General features: G+C 40.7%; 1 protein-coding gene across 1 annotated transcript in view; it reads left to right on the top strand.

Moving 5' to 3' along the window:
- The window catches only part of PITPNB (phosphatidylinositol transfer protein beta), an 80,831-nt gene that overhangs the window by 21,750 nt on the left and 36,621 nt on the right, over nt 1-22,460 (top strand). The window lies entirely within an intron of this gene.

The raw sequence follows: 22,460 nt of genomic DNA, 5'->3' as shown, positions 1-22,460 counted from the left end.
TAGCCATTGCAAGGCTGAATTCCAATACCATTGAAGTACTCTGAGTCTTCAGTACCACCTATGCGCTAAACATGCTTTCACCTCCAGTTCTTGTGCTCCAGGTAACCCACCGACTGCAAATAAATCCCGCCAGCTGCGACAGAGTACACTTAAGAGTTTCAGGGTTGCTGCAATCTCATGGATCAAACAAAATACAACAGCTTAACCAATGGTATTGCAAAGTGGATAGCTATGGACTGCAGACCACTCATATTTTGTAAATGAGAGGGCTAAGAGGTGGTGTTCAAATTGCGTCTTCCAGTCAGTCATACACCCTGCCCTCCTGAGGAACCATTGCATCAGGGACACATGACCTATATCACAATGAAAAGACTACAAGTTTGGCGCTTCTGAAAAATGCACTAGCTATTTGCTTTGGTTGATGATCACTGGACATCCTTGAGTGATCACAGCTATCTTGGAGTCACGACACACCTGATTGATGCTGCATGGATACTATAGTCGTTTGCTTTAACAGTAATACATAAACCTGTGATTAATCGCAACTAATTTTTTAAATCTAGTTAGTTTTGCATTAATCACTTGCATTAACGGCAGTCTAATCTAAATGCTCAGTACTTTTAAATTTTGTGGGTACTTGCTAATCTATCAGGTTTGATTTTTATCAGCACATTGAGGGCAATGGATTTTTGGGAAACAGATAGCTGACTTGATCAAACTGACTTGATCAACATTAGTGTGCTGGTTTCAGCGTGTGAGGCTGAAATTGAAACAGGAATTGAATCCAGCTCTTCTGCATGGCCTGGAACAGAGCTCTGACCTGGCCATCCCTTTTTGTCGCTATTTTAGGAATATATTCTTAAATAGCCCTCCGTTGGGTTATGGCAGGTTCAAACAGATCTGTCTTTGCTGCAGAAATCTCTGTTGGAGAATTGCTATTGCTTCTATCCTTTCCAACTTTATTGAACACTTCTGCCCTTCAGTGCAGCAATTATCACCAGATGGGCTGGTCTTTTCATCTCTGCTAGCAGATAGATGGGCCAACTGTAGCTAGAGAAACACCGATGTCATTTCTTCAGCTTCCCCTCTCCAGTTACTGCTTGGTTGCTGCTATTTATTATTTTGAAGCACGTATTATTTTGCCAAGCACCTCCCATGGTCCCTGCCCTGAGAACTTACGATCTAGTTTCAGATGAGATGCAATTCAGGGATAATGCAACAAAGAAAATGGCAGCGCCTACACTGGTAAAGTTAGGCAGTTATTTAGTGTAAGTGTGTGTCGTTTGCATGTTGCAATACTGGACGTGCTCAAGGAGCACAGAACTGGAAAGGACCTTCTGGGTTGTTGAGTCCAGCCTTCTGCTATTGCTGGCAACCCCGTCATATAATGTTCATAAACTTAGCAATCTCCATCTTGAAACTAGTTAGGTGTTTTGCTCTCGCTACTCCTATTGGGAGGCTGTTCCTGAACCTCACTCCTCTGATGGTTAGAAACAATCTTCTAATTTGCAGCCTGGCTATAGGCCTGGCAAGCTAACTTGGGAACGGCAGTGCTTGTGTGAGGGGCGGTGAGTGACCAACTAATGGAAATGATTGCAGACGTATTAAATGTCCGCTCAGTGTGCAGCAGCAGTTAAAAAAGCAAACAATGTTGGGAATCCTTAAGAAAGGGAGAGATAATAAGACAGAAAATATGTTGCCTCTCTATAAATCCATGGTATGCCCACATCTTGAATACTGTGTGCAGATGTGGTCGCCCCATCTCAAAAGAGATCTACTGGAACTGGAAAAGGTTCAGAAAAGGGCAACAAAAATGATTAGGGGTATGGAACGGCTTCCATATGAGGAGCGATTAATAAGACTGGGACTTTTCAGCTTGGAAAAGAGACGACTAAAGTGGGAATGTGGTTGAAGTCTATAAAATCATGACTGGTGTGGAGAAAGTAAATAAGGAAATCTTGTTTCACTCCTCTCAAGAACTAGGGGTCACCAAATGAAATTAATAGGCAGCAGGTTTAAAACAAAACAGGATCTGTGAAGGCAAAGACTATAAAGATTCAAAAAAGAACTAGATAAGTTCATGGAGGATAGGTCCATCAATGCTCATTAGCCAGGATGGGCAGGGATGGTGTCCCTAGCCTCTGTTTACCAGAAGCTGGGTATGGGCAACAGGGAAGGCATCACTTGATTACCTGTTCTGTTCATTCCCTCTGGGGCACCTGGCATTGGCCACTGTCTGCAGACAGGATGCTGGACTAGATGGACCTTTGGTTTGACCCAGTATGGCCGCTCTTATGGTCTTATGCATATAACCTTAGAAAAGATCAAGTGGCAGGTAAATATGTTGTGAATTTCCTATTCCAAGCCTGAAATTGTGGTAGACAATACCAGTGCTATCATCTGTAAGAATGCTAGTTCTGACCACCGTATAGGTTTGTGTATAAATATATGAAGCTATGCTAATTATTAGACTCCAAGGAAATGAGTAGTACGTAAATCTTTCCATCCTGAGGGATTCTCTTAGTGTAAATGCTGCTGTTTACTATATGCCCTTCATGCACCATTAGAGAATGGGCACTACTGTGCTTAGCTACAGTATCAATGTATTTTGTATTGAAGACTGACCAGGCAGCGTAGCTAAATATCTCTGCTCGGCACTCCTCTTCCTATCTGAGGCATTCTTTGCCTGGTTCCTTTGACTAGTCTGTGGAATGCTTTATGTCTTGAACTATTGTTTTTTTTAGTCACATTGGTTTTGTTGGAGTGTGGGGATAATGTAAGTGCCTTTCCTGTCTTTTTGTGTGGTATCTTACTGGTACACTGTGGAGAGGGCTTGCTGCTCTCCTGTCTGAGGAAAGTTTTATATATATATATATATATATATATATTTTTTTTTTCCCATTAGTTCACAATTTTTTCTGAAAATAAGGTAATTACATCTGTAATTTTCTAGCAGTTTTTCTAAACTTCTTAAACTTTTGCCCTCATACTAAATGAGTAAACTTTAGCCAAACTCTGTGTGCCAGTTCCTTTAGTTTCCAGCTATAATCAAAAGTATAACATAAATATAAAAATAGTAAATTCCTTAAAGATTCTAATGGCATACATATACTAACCCACACCCAAGTAAAAATGTATACAAATGATTCAGCAGACATCTGCTGTTCTCTTAAGGTATACATTTAAACCTAGCCTCTCTTAATCATCTCCAGCACTTTGTCTGAGTAGCTTTTGTGATTTGTATACAAAAGTCACTTCCCAAGAGAGGATGAAGCATTGAAGCATAAGCAGAAGTGTCCATACAATTAACATGAGAAGAGGTTACATTTTTGGAAGTAATCGGAAGGAAAATGAGCATAGTGAAAACAATGAAATTGAAATCGGGTTTGTAGCTATTTCTGAGGAGATTACATCTGCCTTGTTCCAGACCATATTTGATTCCTATTTTGTTTCTAGAACAGCATCTGTGTTTTAGTAATATCATTTAGTACAGATCAGTAAACTTTCTAGCAATGGTGCACAAATACCTGAGGTGACAGAATTTCTATGGAGCATGTGGTACCATCCCTGTTCTCAGAGTGACAGCCGTGTTAGTCTGTATCGGCAAAAACAATGAGGAGTCCTTGTGGCACCTTAGAGACTAACAGATTTATTTGGGTGTAAGCTTTCGTGGCCTAAAAGCCACTTCATCAGATGTATGGAGTGAAAAAAAACAGTAAACAGAATATATATATTCCAGCACATGAAAAGATGGGAGTTGCCTTACCAAGTGTGGGTTCAGTGCTAACGAGCCAATTCAAATAAGGTGGAAGTGGTCTAGTCTCAACAGTTGACAAGAAGGTGTGAATACCAAGGGAGGGAAAATTACTTTTGTAGCGCTAACGAGGCCAGTGCAATCAAGGTGGCCCATTTCCAACAATTGACGAGAAGGTATGAGTATCAGCAGAGGGAAAATTACTTTTTGTAGTGTCCCATCCACTCCCAGTCTGTATTCAGGCCTAATTTGATGGTGTCTAGTTTGCAAATTAATTCCAGTTTTGCAGTTTCTCGTTGGAGTCTGTTTTTGCAGTTTTTTTTGTTGAATTACCATTTTTAAGTCTGAGTGTCCAGGGAGGTTGAAGTGGTGTTCTTCTAGTTTTTGAATGTTACAATTTTTGACGTCTGACTTGTGTCCATTTATTCTTTTGCGTAGAGACTGTCTGGTTTGGCCAGTGTACACGGCAGACGGGCATTGCTGGCACATGATGGCATGTATCACATTGATAGGTGTGCAGGTGAACGAGCCCCTGATGGTGTGGCTGATGTGGTTAGGTCCTATGATGATGTCCCTTGAATAGATATGTGGACAGAGTTAGCAACGGGGTTTGTTGCAGGGATTGGTTCCTGGGTTAGTGTTTTTGTTGTGTAGTGAGTATTTGCTTCAGGTTGGGGGGCTGTCTGTAAGTGAGGACTGGCCTGTCTCCCAAGGTCTCTGACAGTGAGGGATCGTCCTTCAGGATAGGTTGTAGATCCTTGATGATGTGCTGGAGAGGTTTTAGTTGGGGGCTGTAGGTGACGGCGAGTGGCGTTCTGTTACTTTCTTCGTTGGGCCTGTCCTGTAGTAGGTGGCATCTGAGTCTGTCAATCTGTTTCTTCACTTCACTAGGTAGTTCTCACTAGAAATGTAGCTTGAACATTTGAAATAACTTTTTCTTAAAGTTGTTAAGAGGACTTTTAAAATATTCCCACTTGAGAATGAATACTTGTTTGTTCTGAAGGTAGAATGGAGCTCTGCTCTGAGTACTCTATTCATGGCATGTTGTGGAGCTAAAAAATTCATTTTGTGAGCTCAGAAGCTTGGGTGACACAACATCTGTTGTTCGAAGAGGCCTGGGAACTTCTTGTCTGGCTCACAAAAGTTGAGTCTACATTACAAAAACGATCATAGCATACCCAGTGGCTTGTCAAGGGGTATAGACATTGTGCCTGAATGAAGGGGCGAGTGAGAGCCCTAGTTGTTCCAGACTGGCTCCAGATCCAGACCTTATCTTGTGAATCTCTCCAGTTCCAGCAGGCTTGGCTAAGTGAAGGCACTCGGTGCCAAGACTTCCCCGTGCAGACAGTGTGTTTAATCAAGAAGTGAATTGCAGAAGCTTGGAAAAAAACGAGCTAATCCTATAATGTGCAGATGTTTCTTCACCAGTCCCATGAAGCCCGGCTGTCTACCTCTCTGAAGTGCCGTCACTCTAGAACACATTGGTTTTGAAGAGTATCTTATTTTAAAGATGTTTTGAAGTGCTTGCTCTTTTTAACAAAGTTTTGTTTAACCACTGCTGGCCTGAGCTCCTGTGCTCGGACTCCATTGCTCCAGAAGAGATTTTGGTAGCTGTGATGTTCCCAGGTGATCCATCCTAAGGTGTGTTAGTGATCAGTAGCCAGGCAGCAGGGTGTCATGGAATCTAACATTAACAGGTTAGTTTGGGAAAAAATGCTGATTTTGTTTCAGCTCTCTGCTACTTGGGCATTCAGCACAGAGTGGTGGGTTAACTAATGTTCCAAACACCCTTGCAGTTTGCTGTATTTTCTTGAAGAGCTGTTGTCTGAGATGGTTGTGCCTGTGGTCACCAAAGTTCTCTTGTCCCTTCAAGTGCCCAGTAATGGTGTAATAGAAAGGACTGAGGAAAACCTCACTCTTCGTGCCCAGGGTTTCTTCCCTGCTTTGCTTGACATTTCTCTTCTATTCCAGAAGACTGGGCTATGAACCGTGTTTGATTTTACAGAACCTGCAGAGATTTTCTCATTCCCTTGGAGCAAGGGTTGAAAGGATTAAATTGGTTTGCTGAGCTGATATCAAACACCACATTTACCTTGTCTGCTGTGTACTATACCATGTAATTCTCTCAAACTTTAGCCTGCCTATAGGAAGGATTGTTGTATCTCCTGCGATGCTGACATCAGGTATTGGCTTTGAAAACTGAACAGCTTTAACATGCCTTCCATGATTTGGTCACCCCTTCTCAGTTCCACCCTATGGACCCTAGGCTATACACCTTATGGTACAAACCTACCTGTCCTTGTGTTATTCCATGGGGCTCATAAAAACCATGGGGCTTGGGTCTAACTTGTTCTTCCCACTTCTCATTATACTATTTTTATCTCCCTTCATCTATCCCTATCTCATGTCTTCTTCCAACTTGCCCTGCTTGCCTGAAATAACCTCCCTTTCCCCCTCTGTCAGCTCATTTAGAATGCTTCTAAAAGACCATCTCTTCCATGAATCTATCAACCTCTGAATGCTGCTCCCTTCTCTTCTGGTCTGCTTGTATTATTTCTTTTGCTAGTGCATTTACATTGTAAGTTAGCCTGTTACCGCAAATATGAGATTTAGAGAACAGGAGACAGAGCTAGCAGGACTGTTCCAGAAGAGATCTTAATGAAAAGATGAATCTTGCTAATTTATTGCTTAAATCTCAGCATTTTTACACTGAAGTGTAACGCTCATTGCTTCAACCAGTCTTTCCAACATACCTCCACCAAAACACTCATGCGCACACTCTTCCTGGAGAATGAGCAGAGTAGTGGTAAAAGGTTGTATATAGTTGTACCTCCCTGAAGCACCGTGGTGAGAGGGTAGGCAGTATAGCTGTAAAAAAATCTTCTTGGTACTGACCTGTTACTGTGTAGTGAGGCCTGTGCATTTGCAGTGCTGGATCAGTCAGATTGGATGGAAATTCCTGGCATTCAAGCTCTGCCAACAATGGCCATGTAGCATGATGTGTCTGCTAACCAACAATGATGACACTTAACAGTCTAAAGCTTAAAGGTAAAATTTAACACAGGGCTGAGGTGAGAACTTTGAGAGATTCTGTCCATCTGGGCTCTCAGTGCTGTGTCCGTTCATGTTCAGGAGGTTTTCTTGAGAAAGTCATATGGAATCCTAACTAAAATATGAATGGTTCCATGTAAAACTGGCTTAAGGTAAACCCAGGGATAGAATTTTCTTCCTTCTGTAACTTCCCTTTTTACACGTGCCTTGTGGGTGCTATAGTCCTGGGAGGCTGAACTGAGGTATGGGCTCAATTATAACTTCTAGCGGTTGTGGTGACTCAAGCCTGTACCACCCCAATAGTACTGTTTTCGTCTACTACCTTGGTCTCTGTTGGCGTGGCCACTGGCCCAGGTTTTAGAACCATTTCTCTAGGGAGCCTGGGATGGGTCTCTGTCACTCTGAAAAGAATTGCAAAGACAGAAGCATCTTGGTTCAGGGTTTCGTGTTCTTATTGCTGTAATTTATATAAGTAAAGGCTGAAGTTTCTTTAGAGGGTCCTCTATTGCACTGTTGCAAATGATGCCAAAGGCGCCTTTGAAGCAGCCTTTGAATCCCCCACATGCTGTTGCCCTGTTGCATTATAATTTTGTTTCCTGTCTCTCTTCAGCTTTCAAGAAAAGCTTTCCATTTTTTTTTTTAGCTGTACTGTTTATTCAACAGTTGCCTGTTTCACTTCCTAAGAAGGACTTGCTGCTGTTGGGAATTATGCTCTGGCTGGATATATATTTTCCTTAAACTCTGAAAAGAGCCTTTGTTTATTTGTGATCTGGCTCTAGTCCAGGCTCCTTCTTTCAGGCCTGGGAGGACGGCCTGTATCTGAGAAGAGTGCCAACAATTCTGTCTTGTGCATCAAGAGGTTTTAATCCAGACAGTCTCACTTTTTCCTTCTACTCTTAACCAGGCTTGGGTTAAATGATTCAGCATCTTTGCACAAATTAGTCTGTCTTGTTCCAGAAAAAAATTAAAATGGATTAATCATGGTAATTTTTGCTTCAATACCAGATTTTACTTCTCTGTGACTCTTCATTTGCAATATTTTCTCTTGTCTCATCTCATATTGCTGGTCTTTCCCATCCTTCACAAGAGGAGGTAGATCTTTTCTTTTGCTCTCTTCCCCTGTGCAAAGTGCTAGGAGAAGGCCAAATATTTTGTAGAATAGGGTGTTCTAGTGGTTTCTGGCCAAATTTCAGAAGATAGAATGTAAATTTTGTCTATGGAAAAAACAAAGCTGCATATTTAGGTATGCAAAAGTGATGAATTGCCAAAGCTAAGGTTGCACATGCAACCGTGACTCTACCCCTTAGAGTTTGTTTACAAAAAAGCCTGGAATAGCTATTTCTGAGTAACTACTTCTTGCTATCTCCCTATGTGAACATTGATTCTCCACTGAGTGCCCTTGTGTAGTTTGTTAAAGCACTTCGGAAACTGATTAATCTAATCCACAAACAGGCATTCTCAGTGCTGATGAGAACTTCTACATGGAAGTTAGTGTGGAATAGTTGTTGCACTTTAAATTCACACAAACGTCCCCATGACTTCTGTTGTAGGCAAGACCTTAGTATTTGTTATGATGTCCGTTTACTTGAGAAACTGAATGGGATCATGTAATGTCCCCTACAACTTTTCCTGCAGGCTTGCTGAGGAGATGGATAGGTGCCCTGTCTCATTCACTGCAGGTGTTGTATGATGAGCTGAGCATAAGCCCTTGCCTTATTGACATCTTATATGTGCCTTGCATGGACTCTAGCATTCAGTGCACTTAGTAGAAGACGCTACACGTGTTCCTAAGACCATAGAGAACTATGGGTAGGACAGTGAGGTTATATAAATACTGTTGTAATGTAAATGCACAAGAGGGCAGAGATCAGGTTGTACAAACCCACCTGGACCCCATAGATACATACTCGGGGTGTCTAGTATGTGCTGATGTGGGTTGTGATCTTTGATTTAAATATTTTCAGTCAGTCTTTTTAAATAAATACCAATAACCAAATTTAATTCTTTAGGTTCAAGCCTCTGGGGCAGTCAGATTAATTTAAATTTAGTGGAGGACTGTGAATGATGCAATGAGTGATACAGTTAAAGACTCTAAAATAAAGTAGCTGAAGCAAACCGGCATTACAATATAATCATAGATGCTATTTTAAACTCTTGTTCCAAGATGAAATGGTGCATCTAGGGGTGAGAAGAATGGGTATATAATCCTTTCACTAATGGTACCGTGATGGTGGGTGAGCACTTTAATCTACCCTTTTTATAACACCCCCTAATTATTTAGGATTTAACCTGCCTTTTACCAAAACTGTATTTCCACTACCATAATTAAAATACCTTCTACTCCTTTATTAGCTATTTAATATTAAACATTACCTTAATTAACATCTGCATAGACACCATTCCAGTAACTATCAACATAGATAGTATCCTTCCAAAACATATGCATTTTGTCTAAAACATTTTTAAAACCAGTTAGAACCAAACTTGTTTACAGCATGACCTGGTGTTATGTCCTAACTTATCTCTAGCTTGACTCTGAGCTGTCTCACTTCACTTCACCCACAATTTACCAGGCCTCATTGTTGTCAGCCCTATATTTAGGCCCCAAAACCTGTTCTCTACTTACATTTAGCTCATTTCTATTTAACATCACTCGTATAGGTCACAGGGCACCAGCACTGTTTTTAGTGTGCTGGCTTGATGAGCTAGCACAAGTATCCAAGTGCAGACGTAGCCTCGGATCTGCATGTCGATAGATCATCCCACCACTATGCTGACTGAATCTGCCCTCTGCCTTACCCAGAATGGATTGTTATAGCACTAATCCTTTAAATATGCCTTTTCTTGTTTGAACATTTGTTGCTTTAGTTTTGATACGTTAAATTAAGTTATGATAATTGTGAAGTAGCAATTTTGCTGAAGGCGGTGCTCTGTGTTGACATGGAGCTCTTACTGACACAAATACAGCTATTGACTTTAGTTTTCACAATTTTTTAACATTTTAAAGAACTTGTTAGCAAACACATTAGACTGCTGAAAATACAGTGGAGTTCACTGACATCTTCATAGAAATACTGTCCATGAGTCTTAATGTTAAGTAGAGCATCTTAAAAGAATGAACTTTCCCTTTAACCTTAGAATATCACTTGTGCTTCAGGCATTCATCATTTATTTAGCTGTCTGTGTTCTACAATAACATTCAGCTAAGTGTGCTCTTTGTAAAAATATTTTGTGGAAGAAGGTTAATGCTGCTGGATTACGAAAACCTTCCATTAGATGCTTGTTTTCAGTAAGTGGCTTTTTCAGTGTCTGAATTAATGAACATTTGGCAATCTGTCAGAAGACTTAGATAGCATTAGAGGGATCACATAACCTTTTTGTCTGTAGTTACCTTTCCTTCCTTCCGACAAGCAGATCTCAGGTTCACCATTTCTTTTTCAATTGTTGTAGTGGGATTTTTGCTTGTTGAATGGCCAGTTTTGGTAAATTGTTTTCTGGACTGTTTTCACATACCTGAAGACTTCTTCGTAATGAAATCTCTTCCTGTGCACAGTCTGGTGATGATGTCAGAACGGAGTCTCATCATGTTTGTTGCAATGCTGTGCATTTAATAGGAAGGTGAGGAACTGGAGCCCATCTACTCCTCAGTGAATAGTCTGTCTGTGAAAGTTCTAAAACCAAATTTGAGCCTTCTCATCGCTGAGCTAGAATGCTAATTTTCCATAATCCTCCTGATTTTGAAATGTAATAGCGAAATTACTCTAATTCAAGTTTAAATCTAGTAATTTTGCAAGTGTGTGCATACATGTACATGCATACATGTACACTTATGTCACTCACCACCACTTGTGTCCAGTGAACACAGCAAATAGTGATGCGGTCTCAGGGGTTGGAGTCTTCCCCACTGATCCTGTGGCACTTGTGCAGACTACCCAGTGAGGTCTGGTGGGCAAACCATGACAATTTTGAATGGGTTGGGGTGCCTCTGGTTTTACCGCCCAAGTCACAGGTTTCTTGTGCTCCAGCTGCTCTGTGGGGACTCTGTTGGACTACATTAGCATGCTCTAGCTAACGTAGCTAGCTAAAGCATGCCAGCAGGGCCCATACAGGATAGAGTACAGCACGCAGCCTCTGGCTTTCACTGAATTCACTGTCCCCAAACTCCACAGGTAGTTGCTCCAGCTTTCCTCTTGTCGCACCCTCATTAACCAGCTTTTCTCTTGTCACACCCTCACTAACCAGTGGGTGAGGAGAAACCCAGAGGGGCAGAAGGAGGGGACTGCACCAGAGGAGAGAGAGAATGCAAGGGGGGTGGGATGCTGGGAAGGAGGCTCAAGTCTGGGACTGGCTTAGGTAAATAAGAGCCCTAGGTAGCAGTGGAGGGCAGCTTTCCTAGGGTCAATCCTCCCCTTCTGTTTGGGGCTGGGAGCCAGGGGTGCAATGAGGAAGGGGCCCAGAGGATCCAGGCCGCCCCTTGACCAACAAAGAGAGGAGGTGGGAGCTGGTTCCAGTTCCTCTGTGGGAAAAGAGCAGAGAGGAGATGTCTGAATAACCTCACTAATTACTCCCTAATTTTCATAAACCTCCCTAAAAGTCTCTGTAGAACCACATGATTTACCCAGCCCCCAAATTAGCAGTTTGTAAGCTCTGTTGCACAGAAGTGTCTTAAGTAACCATAAAAACCAACATGAAAAGCCCTCCTACCTGCATCTTCCTTGTTCTGCATCAGTGTTCCAGGCAATGAACTGAGGAGCCAGGTAAACCACAATTTCTCTGTACTTTCTGTGGTGAATGTGATGGTGGCATAGGGGACTAAATGTTGCTACCTCATGCAAGCGTCCATGTGTACAACCCTTCAAAAAGGGGTGTCCACGAGAGACTTTTGGGACTAGTGCTTAAATGGTTGGGCCCTTCTCTGGGCTGGGGAGTGCAGAGGTCATACTGCAGAGGTGGTGAACACAATAAACTCAAAGTTATGTCCTAGTGCTGACAGAGTGCTTGGGATGCTGAAAGGCTAAATCGAAATGCCATTTTAAGGGCTGCTTACACACCAATTCTAAGAGTCTGGGTAACGAGGAATTGGAAAGTCTCATTAAGAAGCAATTTGATATAATTGGTATTACTGAAATCTAGTGAGATTAATTGCATTGATGGGATGTTAAAATCACAGATTACAACCTGTTTAGGAATGATAGAATGGGTAGAAGAGGTTGGGTGGTGGCCCTCTATTAAACATTATCTGTTTCTGCGTTATTGATAACTCAGAACCACAAGATATTGAGTGTTTATGGATCACTGTGCCAACTACCAAAGCCCAAAGTGCTCCAGATGGAGGTCTGCTGGAGACCACAGAATCAAACTAGGGAACAGGATGAGTTACTATTTAAGCAACTTTCTGTAGTGTGTGGAAAGAAAAATTGTGGTATTATACGGGACTTCAGTTTGGAGATCTATACTGGGTGCCTCGTGCAGCCAGTAGTAAAACTTTCTAGACTATGGTTTTGTAACACAAAAGGCATTGCACCCAACACAAGGTAACATTATTTTGAATCTCTTTATGATGGATCATTGTGAATTAAATTGGACTGAAAGTTGGTGGTTACTTAGGGACTGGTGGTGATGACAAGATTATATTCAATATGTGCAACAGAGGACAGTCTCAACCAGTGCTATGTATATTCTTGGTGCTTCAAAAGGGCAAATTCCCCACAGAAGAAATTGTTAGCAAAATTTCACAGTCAAAAAAGAGGACAACTTTGGTTAATTGGTCTTAGTTTAGCAGTAAATTGAAGGCAGCAATTCGAACTAAAAAAAGCAGTATGTAACATGGAAAAAATGGGGAAATATTAATCAGTATAAATGGTTATGAAATATAGAAGGAAAGCTAAAGTCATTGGGGGGAAATCCATCACTGGCAGGGGTAAGGACAATAAGGAGTTATATTAGGAACAAAAGAAATCCCTTGTCATAGGATAGTCCAGTTACTATATGGAGGTGGTAAAATTGTTGATTCAGAAAAGGCAGAGGTGTACAATAAATATTTGTTCTGTATTTGGAAAGAAGCACAATGATATGCTTGTATCCTATGAGGATGAAGTACTTTCCAGTCCATTAGTAACTGAGTATGTTAAACATTTACTAGGGATAAACGTCTTTAAAATCAGCAGACCCAGATAACTTACACCCAAGAGTTCTAAAAGAGTTGGCTCTTGGGATCTTTGGCCCACTGACAATTTTTAATTAATAGGTTCAGTTAATAGAAAGAAAGTGATATAATACCTGTCAATGTCATTTATAGAAAATAGGTCTTGTCAAGCCTGATGTCATTCTTTGAGATTACAGATTTGGTTGCTAAAGGTAACTGTGTAGAGTAATATTACTTAATGATCTAGAAGTAAATAGCAAGTCTCTGCTGATAAAACTTGCAGATGACACAAAGGCTGGCAGAATGCTCTGTAAGACTGCCCTGTTATTTACCAATCTAGATTGCTGGGTAAGCCGGATCCCATTCGAACAAAATGTGTTTAATATTGCCAAATGCAAAGTTATACATCTAGGAACAAGGAATGCAGGCAGTATTTACAGAATGAGGGACTTTATTCTGGAAAGCAGGGATTCTGAAAAGAATGTAGGCATCATAATGGACAATCAACCCAACAGGAGCTCCCAGTGCGATGCTGTGGCAAAAGGGGCTAATGCAGTCCTCGGATGTATGAACTGGAGATGTGACTTTAGTTGGGTATATGACATTGGTGGGAGTGTACTGAACACTGCATGCAGTTTTGGTGTCAACATCAAAATTATATGGAAAAATTGGAAAATGTGCAGAAAAGAGCTACAAATTTTTCAAGAGCTAGAAAAATGTTACAGTAAGACTTAGAGCTCAATCTGTTTAGCTTTTTGAAAAGGATTGAGAGGTGACTGACTGATTAAAATGTTTAAATGCCTTTATGGAGAGAAAACTATTGGGTATTTAACCATGGGAGCAAACTACCCAAGGAAGTGGTGAGGGAATTCTCTATCCTTTGATGCCTTCAAATCGAGACGGAATACTTTTCTGGAAGATATATTTAGTGAAACACAAAATATTGGTCTCAATACATGGGGTCAGTGGGTGAAATGTAATGGCCTATGCCATACAGAAGGTCAGACTAGGTGATCTGTTGGTCCCTTTTTGGCCTTAAAAATCTATGAAAACAAATTTTAAAATATTGGAAACATACAAAATGTTTGTGGGTTTAAAACCACAAGCTCAGAGTTGGGAAAGGGGAGGTTTCAAATGCAAACGTGGAAAACTGGAGAGAGGAAATATTAAGGTGGAGCCCATGTCTTTACCCTTTCTACCATCAAGTCACAGCAGCTCTGCAGGTCCATTCTGGCTTATGTTTTATGGTCCTAAAAGCTCATTCTTCAGGGCTTCAGAGGGTCACCTTCAGGGGCAGGACAGTATTCTCTCCTCCTCATCCTCCCTCCAAAATGTGTACAGAGTGGAAGGTCAGTCTCCTGTCTCTGAAGCATCAGAGACTGGTCACTGAGCCGAGTGGGCCTGTGCTCTGAGATGGCACTGATCATTCTTTCTCTCAGATGCTGGGCTGGCTGGTTCTTGTTCACATACTCAAGGTCTAACTCAGGGGTTCTCAAACTGGGGGTCATGACCCCTTTGGGGGTTGCAAGGTCATTATGTGGGGGTCACGAACTGTCAGCCTCCACCCCAAACCTACTTCACCTCCAGCATTTATAATAGTTGCTAAAAATAAAAAATGTTTTTAATTTATAAGGGGGTTGTCAGATTGTCAGTGACCTTAGGGATTTTTGTGCCTTCCTCCACAGCATGGGGTGCAGATAACTTGCCAGGATTATCTGTATATGCCTTACTTAATCAATTTCCTGCCCTTGTGGGGGTCCTCCTGTCCTCTCCATATAGCACATAGTCTGTTCTCCTGTGGGCTGTAATACTTGGTCTAATTACAGTTGTTGGGTTTGGTGTGCGGGTGTCTGACCTGTAGTATATAGAAGGTCAGACTCAATTATCTGGTTGTCCCTTCTGGCCTTAAACTCTGACTCTGAGTTCTGTTGTAGAAGTGGGGTGAGATGGATGTTGCAATATACCCTACAGTGTGGAACTTGTCTCCCCCAACAAAGGACTTGTTATCTGCCAACCTAAGATGCAACTCTGAATTTGCCTAAAAGGCAGGTGTTGTCAGAAGGCAGATATTCATTAGCTCGGGGGGGGGTTGGATGGGTCACAAGTTCCAGGGGGGCTGTCAGGGGGAGAGAAGCGGGGGGGTCGGATAGGGGACGGGCCATGCCTGGCTGTGTGGGGAGTCAGCACCTCCCCTAACTGGCCCTCCATACAATTTCTGAAACCTGATGCACCCCTGAGTTTGCCCACCCCTGTTCTGGAAGGTGCATTTTCTGCTAATGACTGGATTCTGACCACTTTCTGACTTGGTTATAGCCCTGGAGGACTTGCCTGATGTTGAAGAATGGACAAAAGAAAGCCAGTACTATTTTCTTGAGTCTTCAAAGGCTGGTTTTATTGCCAATGAAAAAGTTTTAATGTTCCAACACAAAGATGGAGTCTGAGCTCGGATACAACTGTTCAGAAATCATATTTTTAATAATTATATTTGTACATTCAGTGTTACTGCAGATCAGACTGAAATGTCATTTGTTAGACTGGCTTATGCTGTAGCTTGATTAGAAAGCTAAACATTTACTTAATGAAATGTGAAATACAGGTTGAACCTCTCTAGTCCAGCACCCTCAGGACCTGACCAGTGCCGAGCCAGATAATGTGCCGAACCATGGGAGGTCAATATGTAGCAAGCGCGTCTCTTTATTTTTATCTTGCTGAGACGAATAAACGGAACAACGCTTGCAGCACCACCTAGCCCCGGCTTACCGGCTCTCTTCATAACCGAGTGTTAGTGTTGTTACAGAACTTTACTGTATTTGCACAAGGAAATAAGTAGATAAAGCATAAAAAACATAAAATAAAATCATGCCAGACCATGGATGTTGCTGGATCAGAGAGAGTGCCGGACTAGAGCGGTTCAACCTGTACTGTTGTCATTCAATATCCCGTAACTTTTTTTCTCCACCCAACTCTCTTCCTGTAGCTTTTATTTTCAAGGTGAGCAGCTTACTTTTAAATATATTGGTAGGAACATTTTTAATAATCTCTCACAAGACATTTTTTCAGAGGCTCAACTTGATTCACAAATTTTGTAGACCAATTTAGACTAACAGCAGCCTGCAAGAAATTTATTTTTGGTTTAGATTCAAATTGAAGAGGGTTACTCAATACTCACTTTAAAAGCTCAAAAGAAAAAAAAAGCATTTACCAAAACATGTATTGCTTATGTGTAACTTAGAACTAAAAACTCTTCACACAATGGCCATTTTTACTTAACAGGTTTAAAAAAGATTCTCCTCTAGAAAAACTTTCCCCAATGGCTACCTGTAGCACTCTATTTACTTTATTTTGATAATTAAAAAAAAAAAAACTAATTTTTTTAAAGACTGTAATGGCTTGGTGGAATTTTTTTAATTTGCTATCTAGGAAGGTGACGTACAAAACTGCCACTGCACCCTTAAGAATTTTGGGGAAGGAAGGACCTTCTCTGTGGCCAAACTCTGCTGGAATGGGTCGGTAAATGGCAGAGTCATTTGGCTGAAGGCTAACTCCGAAGCAAAACGAAGAGGGGTCTTAGTTGCACTCTAGAGAGAACAGTATGTGGGAGATGGGAGCCACGCTATTAAGTGGGGCTCTGAGTGTGGTTGTAGTACAGAAAGGACCTTACAGTGCTCACTGCTGATTTTCTCTTGAAATAGTTGCTGCTTTGCGTGAAACGTTCAGACCAAAAAGAAAAGGAGTACTTGTGGCACCTTAGAGACTAACCAATTTATTTGAGCATAAGCTTTCGTGAGCTACAGCTCACTTCATCGGATGCATACTGTGGAAACTGCAGAAGACATTATATACACAGAGACCATGAAACAATACCTCCTCCCACCCCACTCTCCTGCTGGTAATAGCTTATCTAAAGTGATCACTCTCCTTACAATGTGTATGATAATCAAGTTGGGCCATTTCCAGCACAAATCCAGGTTTTCTCACCCTCCGCCCCCCCCCCCAACCAACAGGCCTTATCTGGGCAAGTTGTTGACACAGAGGTTGATTGCTGAGGGTTCAGCATACAAGATAAGACTGCAGTCCAGCAATCTGGAGACCGTATGTAAATGAGGTGACACCATAATCTCCATTTTGATATGTATTACCTCATTTACATACGTTCACACTCTTCCCAAATTTCAGAGTAGCAGCCGTGTTAGTCTGTATTCGCAAAAAGAAAAGGAGTACTTGTGGCACCTTAGAGACGAACCAATTTATTTGAGCATGAGCTCAAAGATTCTCTCTCTCCCCTTTCTGTAGCTCTGTCCCCTTGAGGTCCCCTCCCTTCTGCCTCTCTCTGGCTCCCATCTCATTATCTCTGGCTTCTCTCCTCTTACCTGTATTTCTTCTGCCTGCCTCCCTTCCCCAGTGAGTTTTCATGCTCAACACCGCATGCTCCCCAAACAACCCATGGGCATAGAGATAGCTAGAGTGAGTGCTTACATAGTGCTGCTCTAGCTGTGTCTCTGGCTATGGGCTCTAGGCAGGGTGTATCTTGTTATGACACTGGAGGACTCCTAGATGTCTCCAGGCTTCCAGTCCTAGAGTAGTCCTTAAAGATTCTAACCATATGGATGCGTATTAGAGTGTGCGCATATTCATGTATGCAGCTCCCTGGCTCTTTTTCTGGAAACGAGGTAGAAGTATCAGAGTAACAGCCATGTTAGTCTGTATTCGCAAAAAGAAAAGGAGTACTTGTGGCACCTTAGAGACTAACTGAGGATAGGGTGGCTAAAATAAGAAGCATCAGACTACTGCAGGAGGCAGACGAGCACTGGGCTTGGGGAGTTTTTAACTATGAATATGAAAGGCTGTGTTACCAGCGTATTACAATAACAATGTCTATCCATTTGTGTAATGGGATAAGGGCCATTGCAAATTGTTCTGCATAATTGCATATTTTATGCAGATAATTGAAACTGAGACAATTAAACAATAATAAACAGTTATTTCTTCAACAACAAAAAAAAGCCTGTCTTCTAAAGTCTATATGTGCACAAATCTTAATTGTTAAAATTCTCAGCTGATACTTTTTTAAAGATTTAAAAAACCCTAAAAGTCTCAGAGGGTTCACTGTTCTGATCAGGTGACTATTGAATGACTGTCACAGGTCTCCTGGTAATTAGCTTCTAATAATTTGGTATAGTTGATGATTCTGTAAATTTAACTTGAATTGGTAACTGATTTTATACTTCTAAGTTTAGTGTGTATCTGACTTGAATTATTCTACTAGGCAGGTGGCCACATGCTAGTTTTACTGCTATCTCATCCTCCACCTTCATAGATTCCAAGATTAGAAGGAATCATTATCATCCATTCTGATCTCCTATGGCCTGTTATACAAAACTTGCATCCAAATAATTCCTAGAGCAGATCTTCTAGAAAAATATCCAATCTTGATTTAAAAATGGTCAGTGATGGAGAATCCACCACAACTATTGTTAAACTGTTCCAGTGGTTAATTACTCACTGTTAAGTATTTATGCCTTATTTCCAGTCTGAGTTTGTATCTAGCTTCAACTTCCAGCCATTAGATCATGTTTTCCATTTCTCTGGTAGATGGAAGAACCCCTAATTAAATATTGGTTCCCCATGTAGCTACTAATAGACTGTAATCAAGGAACCCCTTAACCTTCTCTGTATTAAGCTAAATAGACTCAAGGAGCTAAATCACTAAGGTATGTTTTCTAATCTTTTAATCATTCTCCTGGCTCTTCTCTGAACCCTCTCCAGTTTATCAACATCCTTCTTGAATTGTGGGCCCCAGAACTGAACGCAGTATTCCAGCAGAGGTCACACCAATGCCCAATACAGAGGTAAAATAACCTCTCTGCTCCTACTTGAGATTCCCCTGTTTATACATCCCAGGATTGCATTAGCTCTTTTGGCCACAGCATCATAGTAGAAGCTCATGCTCAGCTGATTATCCACCACAACCCCCAAATCTTTTTCAATCATTGCATCCCAGGATAGAGTTCCCCCATCCTGTGAGTATGGGCTACATTCTTTGTTCCTAGATGTGTACTTTTACATTTAGTCATGTTAAAAATGCATATTGTTTGCCAAGTGATATTGTTCGCTCTAAATCAGTGACCTGTCCTCATTATTTACCACTCCCCCAATTATTTTTTCATCTGCCAACTTTCAGTGATTTTGTTTTTTGTTTTGTTTTCTTCCAGTTTATTGATGTTAACTAGCATAGGGTCAAGAACCAATCCCTGCAGGACCCCCACTGCAAACACACCTACTCAGTGACAATCCCCTATTTACAATTACATTTTGAGAGCTATCAGGTAGCTTTTAATCTGTTTAACGTGTGCCATGTTAATTTTATATTCTAGTTTTTTAATCAACGTGTTGTGCAGTAGCAAGTCAAAAACCTTACAGAAGCCTAAGTACATTACATCAACACTTTTATCAACCAAATATGTAATCTCATCAAAAAAGGATCACGTTAGTTTGACAGGATCTGTTTTCCATAAACCTCCTCCATTTGCTTGTATTTGGTCACCTAATAGAGTGAATTGTAATCCAGACTGTAAGATCTTTGGTACAGAAACTATCCTTTTGATAACTGCTTGTACAGTTCTAGCACATTGGAGCCCTGACTGCAATAATATTTATGCAAATAAATAATATCCCCAGTTCTGTCAGTAGTTTCCCAACATATCCAGAAGGAGAATATGCTTCTATAATAGGAGAATAGCATATCTATTTTTTTTTGCTTCTGGCCCAGATTCTGGATGCTATTTCCAGTGTTAGCCATGTTTGTTTGGGTTTCCAGTGGCTCATTTCAATTCTGTGCATTTGCTGGCTTCTCTAAAAATGCTTTTCTAGCCTGTTCTCTAACCATGAAATACAGATCATAGGATTAGGCTCCTTTAAAATGATCGCACTCCCTTTTCCAAGGAATTCTACTGAGAAGTAAATAAATATCGAAATATATTATTATAACATTCCAGTTAAATAAAGTCTAATGCTGCAGTGGGGATATTCTTCCAGCCAGGGTTGTGGGTCAGCAGCACACTTCAGAGTAGATGCTGATGCAGCTGAAGAATCTGTTGGTGGCGCTTGTATGCACCAGAAGTGACCTGTGCCATTGTTCACTCAGAATGTGTACAGACCACGTTTGAAGCACTTTAGGTCACCACCATCCTAGGAGATTCCAGACTGTTTCCAAATGCAAAGACTGTTCTTATTTGCAAGAACTAGGATTTGTGCATCTGTGTTTATTCATTCACTTCCTATTGTATTTGCTTTTTTTGAGAATGAATAGCTTTTATGACAGTATAAACCAACTTTAATTTCTGAAAAACTTCATTTAGTATATCCCTAAACCTAATATGCTACCGTTCTTACATAGCTTAATAATAGTCTAGAGAATTTCTTGAATAAATTCTATTCAATCCTTAATATAATTTTATATAGTTAGACCCCTCTCTCCTATGCCACGCAGTCAACATGAACAGTTTAATTACTGTTTATCAAAGTTGTATTTAAAAACATTAAATACACAGAATAACTTGGAGAATAAGAACACTTCTGTACTGTTAATGTAACTTGAAACTCATTTAAAATATGCTTCTGTTGCAAAGCAAATTTGCTTTTGTTCTTTCCAAAGGATTGCAGAAAGTGCATACCAAATTCAGCCTTCAAAATACCCAGGAGCTGGAGATTCAAGTAGGCTACAGCTGTCTTCACCCCCAGTATTCAAAAATAACTAATGAGATGAGAAGTCTACAGCTGGTGGCAAGCACCATAAACCATGAGCCAAGGGCTTCTTTACGTTCGCTCTTCCCTTTCCCCTGTGGGATCCTAAAAGACAGAATATTAACAAAGCCAGCAGGCTGTCTCATTCCATGCTATTGCTCATTTGCAGCTATAATTGGGAGTTAAGGTTGCATACTGTATGCTGAAACTGTCATATATGAAGGAATATACTGGCTCACTGCAATACGCTTATAGAAAGAAAACATGCAACAACTTTCACTGCTGTATTCCAGCAAAATCACAAATGAACGTAAACTTCGATATTTAAAAAGTCAATATTTTACTATTGTATCAGATACTGGGATTATTATCATAGTAACTCAATCTCAGGGTTAAATGTGTGGGTATACATTTAACAGACACTGATTTTTGAGTGCAAACGTGCAGTGGTTATGCTCCTTCCTTAGCTTGTCTGTGTGGTGGATAAAGCACTCTGACCAAACTTAACATCATTGAGAGCACTTTTGTAGAATTGTCTGGTTAGTGGGTTTGCTTGGGCTTTTAATGTTTTTTCAAACTTTTTTGTATCATTTTTGTTCAGAAGTGAGACAGGTGAGGTGGAAAACCTTCATGAAAGGTTATAAAACATGATGATTAGACATGAAAACAGTTTTTGAGCCATCTGAGTCTTTGGATAAAGAAGTATTTAGGCAGTTTTTGAAGTGCATATTGAATACACCGGTGAACAAGGAAATGTTGCAATCTGTTGAATACATGTTCATGGTTTGTTTTTAAGTGTATTTATTTGGTGGCCCAGAATAGCTTCAGAGCAGCTTCTCCAGTTTATCTTGTTGATATGTGCTGTGTTTAGATGTATCAGTAGTGAAAACTGCACATGAGCAAAAGCTGACTTTCCATGGGTATCAGTTGATTGAAGAGGACCTCCTGAGTCTTCCAGTTCATCTGTTGCAAGAAATAAGTAATAGACCACTGCAAAGTCTGCATTGTCTGACCTCTTTTCTAGCCTAATGATCTTCTATAGTCTTGTTAACCAGGCTGCTAAAAGATGTCAAGTTAACATTTCCTTTCTTAATGTCATTACTTCCAACTAGAAAAGGAGTACTTGTGGCACCTTAGAGACTAACCAATTTATTTGAGCATGAGCTTTCTCACGAAAGCTCATGCTCAAATAAATTGGTTAGTCTCTAAGGTGCCACAAGTACTCCTTTTCTTTTTGCGAATACAGACTAACACGGCTGTTCCTCTGAAACCTGTCATTACTTCCAACTGTACTTCAGTAATTTGTGGTTTTAGTCATCTTTCATCCCCCTCATCTGTTCTTACTGCAATATTAAAATACAATCATGAAAACATATTTATAACTTTTAAAACAACTTTTTCTACAAAAAGACGACAACCTCGCAGTGTCTCCTCTTATGAATCCTTACAGTGAGGAAGAAGAATCTAAGTTAGTCTCAGGCATATGTCAAATTTCCATTGTGGTCAATTCCTACTTCCATTCTAAAGCTCTCAAAATGGGGGTTATAGGTGGTATCACTGGCAATTACTAACAATAGTATTGGTAAAGTACCTTACCTATTATACACCTGGATGAAAACTACTCTAAGCAGGACCTCCAACAGGCAACCCCACTCTTGAGGACTTTTAAAAATATCCTTAGTTAGTGCTGACCAGTTGATAGACCCACCTCTTTTTTGTTCAGACTTTCGCTAGTCCTTTGGATTTGGTTGCTGAAGTCAGGCTTCA

The sequence above is a fragment of the Caretta caretta genome, chromosome 15, assembly GCF_965140235.1.
Source record: "Caretta caretta isolate rCarCar2 chromosome 15, rCarCar1.hap1, whole genome shotgun sequence".
Classification (NCBI taxonomy): Eukaryota; Metazoa; Chordata; order Testudines; family Cheloniidae; genus Caretta; species Caretta caretta.
This window is presented reverse-complemented; position numbering and strand designations above follow the sequence as displayed.